The sequence below is a fragment of the Mustela lutreola genome, chromosome 13, assembly GCF_030435805.1.
Source record: "Mustela lutreola isolate mMusLut2 chromosome 13, mMusLut2.pri, whole genome shotgun sequence".
Taxonomy (NCBI): Eukaryota; Metazoa; Chordata; class Mammalia; order Carnivora; family Mustelidae; genus Mustela; species Mustela lutreola.
Genome location: NC_081302.1, coordinates 32,938,245 through 32,949,237, shown reverse-complemented (window position 1 = coordinate 32,949,237; position 10,993 = coordinate 32,938,245).

The window sequence follows — 10,993 nt, the reverse complement described above, 5'->3', positions numbered from 1 at the left end:
ACAAAAATCAAACTTTACCTTTGCACTGGGATTTGCACCTCACTAAATCCGTATAAACCTTCTCTCAGAGGCCCCAGCCCAGTGTTTATTTCACATCCACAACTAGACTGATGGATGGCAGGCAAACAGGCAATATTCTGTGAATATACTGTCTCTCACCAGGGAACTGGAAAAAACAAACAGACTTGTCTTTTTGTTTTTTTCCAAGAGAGGGATGATCATTCTTGGGGACCTGGAATGGAGACTTCATGACAGTCTGATAAACGATCTTCATGTTTCCTGATCTGGAACTAGAACAGTGCATTTGCTTTGAAAAGGTAAAACCTTTGATCCACCTTCCGGTAAGTTTCACTATGTACTCGGCACCCACGACACCCTTCATACATCTCCCATCATTGAATCCTCTCAACAGTCCTGAGGAATAGCTACAGGTTTCTATAGACTTATAGATGAGCAACTTTAGGAGCAGAGAAGTTAATTGGCCTACCCAAGGGTACTCAACTAGAATGCAAAGAATGGAAAGCAATCCTAAGTTGGCTTGATCCATGCTCTTCTTCCCACACTTACCCACAAGGTAGGATTTGAGGGTCTCCAAGAGGTTTTTCCTCAGGAATACCTGCATCATATTTGATTTTTAATTGTGTTTTCAGGCTTTAGCTTCCTCTGGGCATTCAGATGAGCCCAGCTGTTTTCCTTTCCAGCTGGTGGTGATCCGGGCATGCTGTGTGTGACCAACTCCAGGGGGCACCATCCACACAACCTATAGCCGCCCCATTGATCATACTAAACCCTCCCTACACTGCTCTTTTAAATGGCTCCAATTTGTCGTTGTCGTGATTTCGTCTTTCCTATGTCAAACATGAAGCCACTTTGTCACATGACCTTTGCCTCCTCTTCAGGATTATCGGTTTCTATTGCTATAGTTCAGCTCCTGGGAGGAACTCTAACATATGTCAGTAGTTCTTGATACAAAAGGGAAATTTCCCCTATGGGAGAATGTGGTAGGGGAAGGAAGCTGTTTTTCACAGAGACAGTTTCTTTTTCTTTTCTTTTTTTCCCTTTTTTTTTTTTTTTTTTTTTTTTTTTTTGCTTCTTTGTGACTCCTTCCACAGTTCTTTCACTCCCTAGTGGCCTTGGAAACTTTTTGGCATACCTGCTCTGCCTACCCATTGTCTTATTTTGAGAATTAAACAAGATAACAGATGTGTAAAGATTCTGAACCCAAAAAAACCACTCAAAACTATCTTAGACACAAGCATTATATGTATCTTTCAGAAGCACAGTTCTGATCGTATCCATCTCCCTGCTTATGGACCTTTGAAGATTACCTATTACCTGCTAATATGTTTAATGCCTGAGCCTCAAATTTGGTAGCCTGTATCTTCTGGTCCACTTACTTCTGACTGCTTCCTTTTATTCATCCACTGTTCTAGTCACTCCAAGCTATCAGTGTTCCTTTTATTCTGAGATTTTCTACTAAAGTGCCTTTGTTTATGCTGTTCTCCGACTTTAGAACAACATCATCCAAAATAATTTTCTGCAATAATGAAAATGATATGCACTATCCAATATGGTAGCTGCTAGTCCCCTGAGGCTATTGAGTACTTAATGTATATTGGCTCATGTTACTGAAGAATTCATTTTTTAAAATGTTTAATTAATTTAAATGTAAATTTAAGTAGCTACTTGTGACTAGAGGTTGCCATGCTGGACAGCACGGGCCTAAATGTTATTCTTGATCTTTTCTCATCCAGATAATACCTATTTATCAATGTCTAGCTCATAGGCTGGTTCATCCTCAAAGCCTCCATTTGTATCTTTAACTGTCAAATTCCTTTTCACCTTCAAGCTAACTCTATCTACACCTGAGGCTTGTAACTTGAATTCTGGATTTGCTCAAATCTCATCTTCCCTAGTAGCTGATAGACTCCTTCCAGTAGGGCTTATTTGGTGTTGTCCCTAGAACACTGATGGGTATATCCGACAAACATTTGCTAAGGGGCTAACCCTGCCCACCCTGGATGAGCGTCACTCAGTCACTCTACCAGGCCGTCAGCGGGTCCACCCATGTCCACAGAGGACCACACTGCCTGTCAGGCCCTGGGCTCAGCACAGGATCCCAGTGAAAGCTGAGAGTTTGGATAATTAACCAAAGAATCTCAGAGACAACCTGATCCTCAACCTATAAACACATTTTCTTGTTTTTCTAATGCCATTTTTTAGTCCTTAAAATAAGCCTCTGCTTACTGATCTCATTGTGACCAACATTCTAGAGTCCCAACTCTCTGTTTGCTAGGCACAGGGCATGGAGGTGTGAATAGAAAACTACCTGGTGTTGGCAGAGCTCCCAGCATTTAAGGGAGAGGGAGGGGGAGACAACTCCAAACATCACATGCAAGACAAAGATGGCTCATCATGCCCTGTTGCTTTGCCTCCCCAGACAAGGAGAGCTCTTCCAGCCCTTTCTAGCAGGTGGCTCTCTCCAGGAGCTTCAGTGTGGAGCCCCCATGAACCTGGAAAGGAGAAGATGAATAGTCTGGTGTGTAAATGTCCTATCTTCCTGGCAACAGCGTCTGAAAGCGTAGACCTTCCTCAGACCGGGCACACTTGGCAAATGTTCAGGCGTGCAGCATTTCAACTGCTGAAATTTCTTTTTAGAACTCTGTAACTGTGTTCCCAAGCGGAGGGGGGAAATTGGGAGGTGGACAATTAGATGCTGTACTACCCCAAGTGGCTCGCTGATGCTTGGCCCTGCGCCCCTGTGGGCTGTCAGAGCCTGCAGCACCATGTGCCCCTGTCACTGTGGGTGGGTGGGTGTTGGGGGCTCCAGCAGGACCCTGCCAGCGCCCAGCCGGGGATGGGGGGGGGAGGGAAGGGAGCTGCGCAGAGGGGAGCAGAAGCTCATCTCCCAATCCGGGGCGGAAGCAGTGAGTGAGGACAGCGGAGGGGAGGGCCAGGCAGCAATGAAGTCAGAGGCACAGCAGCGACTGCAGCTGAATCAATTTGGAGATAAAAATAGTGCCTGCCGCCCCTGCTTCTGCAGTGATTTCATAAAGGTCTCAGCTGCGTTGGAGCGAAAGCCAGCATGTGTGTCCCTACATCCTCCCCAAACTGGTGAGAGGAGCAAAATAGCAACCACAACCGAAGGGCCGCTTTCCTTCATCTTCTCCCCCTTTCTCTGTTTTCCTCTCTCCCTGAGCCCCCAGAAGGGCCTCTTGGCTCACCTGTTCCCCTTATTCGATAATTAAAGCCAGGCACAAAGAGATGAGATCTTCAGAGGCTGAAAGAGATAGGGCTTCCAGACATTTATCATGAATCCAGATGGCACTCCCCGCCCCAGACGTTCACCCCCCCTCCCCCAGACATCAACTGAGATGACTGACCACTCTAAAGGATGAAGCTCTTTATCAGACAGGAGGTTAAAATCCGTTATAAAAATGGGTCCCACGAAGTCAAACCCACCTAATATTTCCATAGGTGAACTTTCCTCCCTGAGCCTTCAGAGAAAACAAAACCTGGGATTGCCAATTAGTGGGACTGTCCCAGGAGATGCAGATTTAGGGATCAGTTTCTGTGACTGCTGTGAGAAACCTCCCTGGAATTAGATCTGAAAGGAACGTGGAGTGAATAGAGCTTCCGCACTTTGCAGAGTGATTATCCCTGCAGTGCAGGGAGGTAACCTTTCTGCTGCTACATTCTGACATTTTCATCGAGGCAAATGCATCATTGGTAATTGCACCTGAGTGTCAAAGCCACTTGATGTGTGTGTTCCAACTAAGGTATGAATGAGGACTTTAGCATTAAGGGATGGGAAGCAAAGAAGAAGTGCAGACAAATTATAGGAGAAGAGATAATGGAATTGGCCATGAAAAAGTAACGGCTTGGATTGATGTTTCTTCCTTCACACTCCTGCAGAACGAGTGTGTTTGGATTAAATAACACATTGCTTGTGAAAGTGCTTAAACTAGTGTCTTGCTCTTAAAGACATTACTTAATACCATCCTCTATGCTTTCAAATCGAATATGCTTATATGTCCCTCAAGAGGAAATATAAAACTAGTAATGTTTTAATGAAGCCAAGAAAATCAATGGTGCCATGTATAGGGAAAATGTACAAAGGAGAATCTTCACATCCTCCTGTTTTCATCTGACTCTTTTATGTCAGGCAAACTTGAGCCATAGACATTTAGCTCAGTGGGTATTAAATACAGGATCTAGAGTCATAATAAAGACACAGGACTCAAACTGTGAAGCCAAAGTGAGTATCATGTTGTTGATCTTACACATAACTCTGAAATAATTTCATTCTGTTAGAAGGAAAAAAATAGCTCCTGTCAGAGAGAGGAATATAATATTGCCAAACTCTCCAATTTGGCAAATACAGCAAACTATTAGTCAGCCACACTGGGAATCTGGCTTTCTCATGGGGACCTATTGTTTATAGAAACATCACAGCTGAAAAATAAGCAAACATTCCCCCTGAACTACTGTGATATAATTCACAGGGCTGCTGAAGGATTTTTACAACCATTGAGGGAAAGTCTATGGAAAATTTAAAATCATTACAAAGGTCCCTTTTGGTGCTTCTGAAAATTTTGATGCCCTTTGAATATCCTGATGACTGTTTTCCCACTGACAAACAAAGACATCTGAAGCAAAGCCAGTTTGTGTTGTGTTGGGTCCCAAATACAAATTAGTGAAAATAGAACAAGCTTAGAATGAATGAAATGTACTTGACAAAAATAAATCAAGACTTGAAATATAACTGAACTTTGCTTATTTTCTTATAAACACATATTTTAAAATCTGAAATACTGAATTCTATGATTATTCAAAATGTAGCCGACAATTTTACAGACCATTTTAGGAGTACTCTGGGACCTCCTGCATCTGATTGCTTTCGGACAGAGCCAAAGCTATTTGACTTGCAAAGTGTTTGTTTGTTGCTAAGTACACCAGGACATGCCAAAAGATTCAATATGAGCAGTGAAGTTGTGTTATTCTCTGTTGTGAATCTGTCTTCCAAACTTGAAAAAGAAAAGACGTAAGCATGTCCTTTAGAATCCCCATCATTATCCAGGGCCTTCACCAGACTGCCTATATAGTGATACAAATGCCCAGGTTTACCTGACAAAGGTTAGAAGTGGAAAGAACAGGGGAAAATAGTTGAGAACAGAAGTACTCCAGACATCTTGTTGCACTACGGCAAGATGGGATAAAGTGCACTGTTTCTAACACTCAGATATGCTGCCAATTATATCTATCATCTCTCTATATCCACCATCTATCTGCCCATCCATCTCTCTGATCTCAAAAGGAATAATGAAAATCTTTAGATACCATAAGCAAAGAGGAAACTCAAAGCCTAAGAGGTAAGGCCTACACTGCGACAGCTTTGGGGATATCAGGCCCAAACAGATTTTATTTTCCAAGTAGGCTAAAAAGCATAGCAATAGACATGTGCAAAGAAAGGGGATCGAAATCAGGCCACTGCATAAGATCAAGACTTTGGAAAGGTTGCCTTTTCCATGAAAGGGGATTGGAGAGACTGTCCCCCCTGGACAAAGGAAAGTACCTGGAGTAAGATGTTGAAGTAACAAGGCTCGACAGACTCATCAAAGTTAACTTTTACATTACATGCAAACCATTTGACGTAGTACTCTTGATTTATGAAATTAACAAACAAAAAATCTCAATTGGTAATACCCCTACTTTGGTATAAAACAAAACATAACTCCACAGGAATGCTACGATAAGGGTTTTTCTATGGACTTTCCTTGGAAAACATTCGCATGAAAAAAGAATCTATCTGTCAATGAGTCAGAAGGTACAGAAAACACAAGAAGGGGGGAAAAAGGATACGTATTATAAATCATGAATAAGTTACCATGAAAAAAATTTTAAGAAATAACTTCAAGAAATGGAAGTAATTGAAATGACATCAAGGAATGTGTTAACATGTTTCACACAGCCAAGTTGAAAAACAGACTTGAAAAACTAACTAGAATTTAGTGCATAGATAAAGAAATAGAACATCTGAGATGTCAAAAGCCATGGAGGACAGAATAAGAGTAACTAAATTTGGAGCTCTTTTAGAAAAGAGAGAAAATGCAGTAAAGACAGTATTCTGTGATATAATGGTAAGAAGTTTTCCAGAATTAATGAGCCATGAATTATCATATTTATGAAGCCCTCTTAATTTATCTGAGAGATAAATTAAAACAAATCTGTACCTAGACTTCTATTAGTAACACTTCCAATAACAAAAAAAGACAAATAAAATAATCTTAAGCGCAACTCCTATACTCCCCTCCCCCTATCCAGAAGTATGTACTACCAAACATGGGTAGGGCAATGTCTGAAAGGAAAATTGTGGACCAATATCATTTATAATCATAGATATAAAATAATGAAATATTAGCAAATCAAATATAACAACTGAGAGATTTATCCAATGAATGAAAGAATCGTTTAATGTTTATCTATTAATATAATTCATTGCAGACACAATATTAACTGAGTAAAAAAGAAACAGAATGATAAATTAAATAGTTGTAGGAAAAGTACACGTAAAATTCCAGCCCAATTTGTGATATAAATTCCTAGTACCTTCTTAACCTTACAAAAGATACCTGTCAATACATTCATTACAAGGAACATTATATTTAAAGGTGAGAGGTTAGAAGAACTTCCTTTAACGTAAGGGTTGGGACAAGGATACCTGTTTTTTTTTTTTTTTTCCTCCTACCATTCAGCATTTTATTTGAGATTGTAAACAGTGCAATAAGAAAAAAAGATGAAGGAATAAAAAAGAAAGGAAGTAGAACTGTAAGAATTGCAAAGAATAAAATAAAATCTTCATTTGTTACAGCTAAGCTTATCCATAAATAAAATCTATATAAGAAAATATTTGAATCTGTGCTCAGAAAGTTTGCTGAAATAAATCTCAAAATAGATATTTGGTACATAGCATTTCATTAAAGAATTTAATGGTCTCATCCTCAGTAACAACAAAAACATTTAAGATACTCAGGAATAAATCTATCCCAATACATGCAAAATTTTTATAAAAAATGTTCTCAAACCTGAGAGGTAAATGAGAGACATAAACATACATGTATACTTACACACACATTTGTGCGTCCACACATACACATACCACTCAGTCAATAGTACATGAGAGAAGTCATTTCCACTGATTTAACCTATAGATTTAATTTACTCCCAATAAAAATTCCAACAAAATTTTTATTTTTTGAGAACTTAACCAATTTATAATATTCACATAGAAAAATAAATGGCCCCAAATTGTCAAAAACAATTTAAAGAAAAATAAAATGGGAGAGCTCCTGCTCCCCTGTAGAGATGAAAAATCTTTGCAGCTAGAATGATTTATACTCATTGATATTGGCACAGTGTCAGGTAAATATAAAAGTAGAATGAAATATGGAGCATAGAAACAGACTAATGCACATAAGAAACTTATTAAATGACAAATGTATCATTATAATCCAATGAGGAATGAATAGGGTATTAATTGGAATATGTTGGGACAATTGGCTATCCATATGGAAGATAATAACATTGTATCAACATATTATAAACAAAAATAAACTCCAGATGCATAAAATATGTAAGAGGAAAAAAATTTTTTTTAATTAAAAAAATTGGAGGATGATTTAATGATATGTAAGTATGGAAATTTCCTAAGTAAGCCAAAAACCATGAAAGCATAAATATTGATTAATTAGACTTCATTCAAAACATTCTGCACTAAAAAGATACATAGTCAAGTATTTTTTAAGCCACAGATTAAAAAGATATTTGGAACACCCATAATTGCCACAGTAATAGTTTTTAAAACATGCACATAATTTCTATAAATCAGTTAGAAAAAGATAAACATGTCAAGGAGATATGGACATGTAAAATGAAAAGGTAATTCCCTGAGGAAAAAAATCTAAATAGCCAACATAAATGTGAAAAAGATGCTCTACTTCTAATCAGGGAATTCAAATTAAGATAATCATGAGTTTTTATTTCGCGTGCATCCAGTTGGCAAAAATGAAGAAATCTGTTAATATCAACTATTGGCAAGGATGAAACAGGAATTCTCCTGTATTATATGGAAAAGGAAAACCATTGTATTGGTCAGGATCCCAGCAGGAAACAGATGGCATGCTCAAATGAAGTAATTGAAGAGGAGTTTGGTGAGGGACTAGGACTATTTACAAAGCTGAAAGTAAGGGTTAAGAGAAGTTGACAAGCGATGGTGAAGCACTACAAGATTAGTGATGGTAAGAAGCTGTTACTACCTTTAGGCCTGAAGGGTGATGATGGGGACACCTGTCATTTTAGGAATAAGTCACCCAGCTGAAGCAGAGACAGATAACCATGAACCTAAGGTCATGGGAACCAAGTTGATGTGACTCGTAACAGTTAGTTTTCTGTGTCACAAAGCAGTGTGGGAAAGAATGGACATTGTCAGGAAGGGAAGATGGAAAATATCTAGCACAACCACAGTACAGAGAAATATGATAATATCAGTAGCTTTGAATATATGTACATCCTATAAGCTACAGTACCATTTCTAGGTATGTATTCAAGAGACTCACCCATGTGGACAAGAAAACATGAGCACTTTTGCACACTGAAAAATAGTTTATAATAGCAAAGAATTCTACAACAATCCTAATGTCCATTAATAAAAAATTTGGTATATATTTGATATATATACAGCAGAATACTATATAGTAGTAAGTGTGAAGAAAACCAGAGTTACATTGTAAACATAGATAAATCTAGAAATAGTCCTCACATGAATAAAGCAAATTGCAAAAGGCTACAAGTAAAATTATAGGATTTAGAAACATTTTCCTGAAAAAGCACTAAAAAGCCATTTTCCTTTTTCATGGAAACATGCATGGGTAGTAACAGAATAAACTCCCATGTAAGAAGGGACCACACCAACTTCAGCATTGTAGTTACCTCTGGAAAGAGAATGAAAACAGAACCATATAGGGGAATTGTCTTCATTTGCATCTAATAATGTGTTTATTTTTTTATAAAGAGATCTGAAAAAAACTGCCATAAACTTTCAAGTGCCAGTCTCTATGTGGGTATGTTTTCAGTTCTTTTCTCTGGAGTGGGATTGCCAGGTTTTATAATAAGATTAACTTTATAAAAATGCTGATAAGTTTTTCAAAGTTACTGGACACTTTTGTCTTCCTATTAGTCTTGCTATAGTTGCTCTATATAAATATAACACTTGGTATTGTCAGACTTTTTAATTTAGCCATTCTATCACTAGGAGAAGATGGTTTTAATTGGTATATTCCTAATACTAATAATAATGATTATCTTTTCATTTTTTCTTTTTTTTTTTTTTAAGATTTTATTTATTTATTTGACAGACAGAGATCACAAGTAGGCAGAGAGACAGGCAGAGAGAGAAGAAGGGAAGCAGGCCCCCCGCTGAGCAGAGAGCCGGATGCGGGGCTTGATCCCAGGATCCTGGGATCATGACCTGAGCCGAAGGCAGAGGCTTTAACCCACTGAGCCACCCAGGTGCCCCATATCTTTTCATTTTCAATTTGTGCATCTTCTTTGAGAAAGTTTATTCAAAACTTTTGCCTATCCACCACTCCCACCCCCATGTCTCATCATAGGTTGTCTTATTCAGTTGTGTTTTTTTTACATATTTTAGGTACAAATAATTTATCAGATATATATTTTGCAAATATTTTCTTCCAGTCCCTGACTTATTTCCTTTTCATTTAAAGAAGATCAGTGGTTGCTAGGAGCTAAGGAAGTGAGAGAGAACTGTCTGCAAAAAGCACTAAGAAAACATTTGTGAGGGGGATGGGAATGTTTCATATTGTGATTATGGTAGTGATTACATGACAGTATATATTTGTTCAAATTTATCTAAATTTATACTTAATATTGATGAAGTCAATTATGTACAATTATGCCTTAATAAAGCTACCAAATAAAGTTGTTAATTATAGTTTTAACATGTTATTTCTTTAAATCAGTGGATACATTAGTGCTATATTGACCTTTGTATTTTCTTTGTATGTCTGAATTTGTAATTTCTAAGTATGGGAAAAACAGTTTTATTCTCGTTCTAACTTTGTAAATCTTGCTTCTTCAATGAACCACTGATTCATTAGGGAAACTAATCTGGAGTGAAATTATTAGTGAAAATTACTAAAATGAGAAGCTTAATCGTTCTATTCAGATTATGGAATCTACAAACTTCTGGACATTAATTTATCAATTACACATGAGCTAAGAGTAAGTTCTGCTCCACTAAAGGAATGGCAGGCTACAAACCATCATGCACAAAGTGCTATATGAAGCTTCACAGACATTTCCATTTGGTGAGAACATTTTAAGCTTCCTAACTGCTTTGGTTAGGGAAGTTTGTTAAACATTATTACATTGATTATCTGATTTGCAAAAAGTAGTGAGTGCCATTCTAGCTTCTTTTATGGGGATGTAGTGACAAACATGTGGGGACATAGCATAAATGCCAGAGTTTTTCCCTTGGTTGTGAAAGCTCTCCCATACACATATGCACACACACACACACACACACACAGTGCAGGTATGAACGTTATCTCTGATAAGCACTGTGTCACCTGTGAGCTCCTTACAACTCCAGATGCCTGGGCAAGACCTGAACAGAGCCTGAGTGTCTGAAAGTACAGTTATACATTTTTGTCTGTTTTTCTTTTCTTTTCTTTTCTTTTCTTTTTTCTTTTCTTTTCTTTTCCTTTCTTTCTTCCTTCCTTCTTTCCTCTCCTCTCCTTTCCTTCCTTCCTTCCTTCCATCCTTTCTTTCTTTCTTTTTTTTTTTTTTTTAAACAATCTCTGAAAGTAATTCTTATGTATACCAAGTGTCTCAGTTCAGGTGCCATATAAATGGCAATGCTTAAGCCAACTGGAGGGCTTAAGCAACAGAAATTTATCCTCTCACATAACTGGAA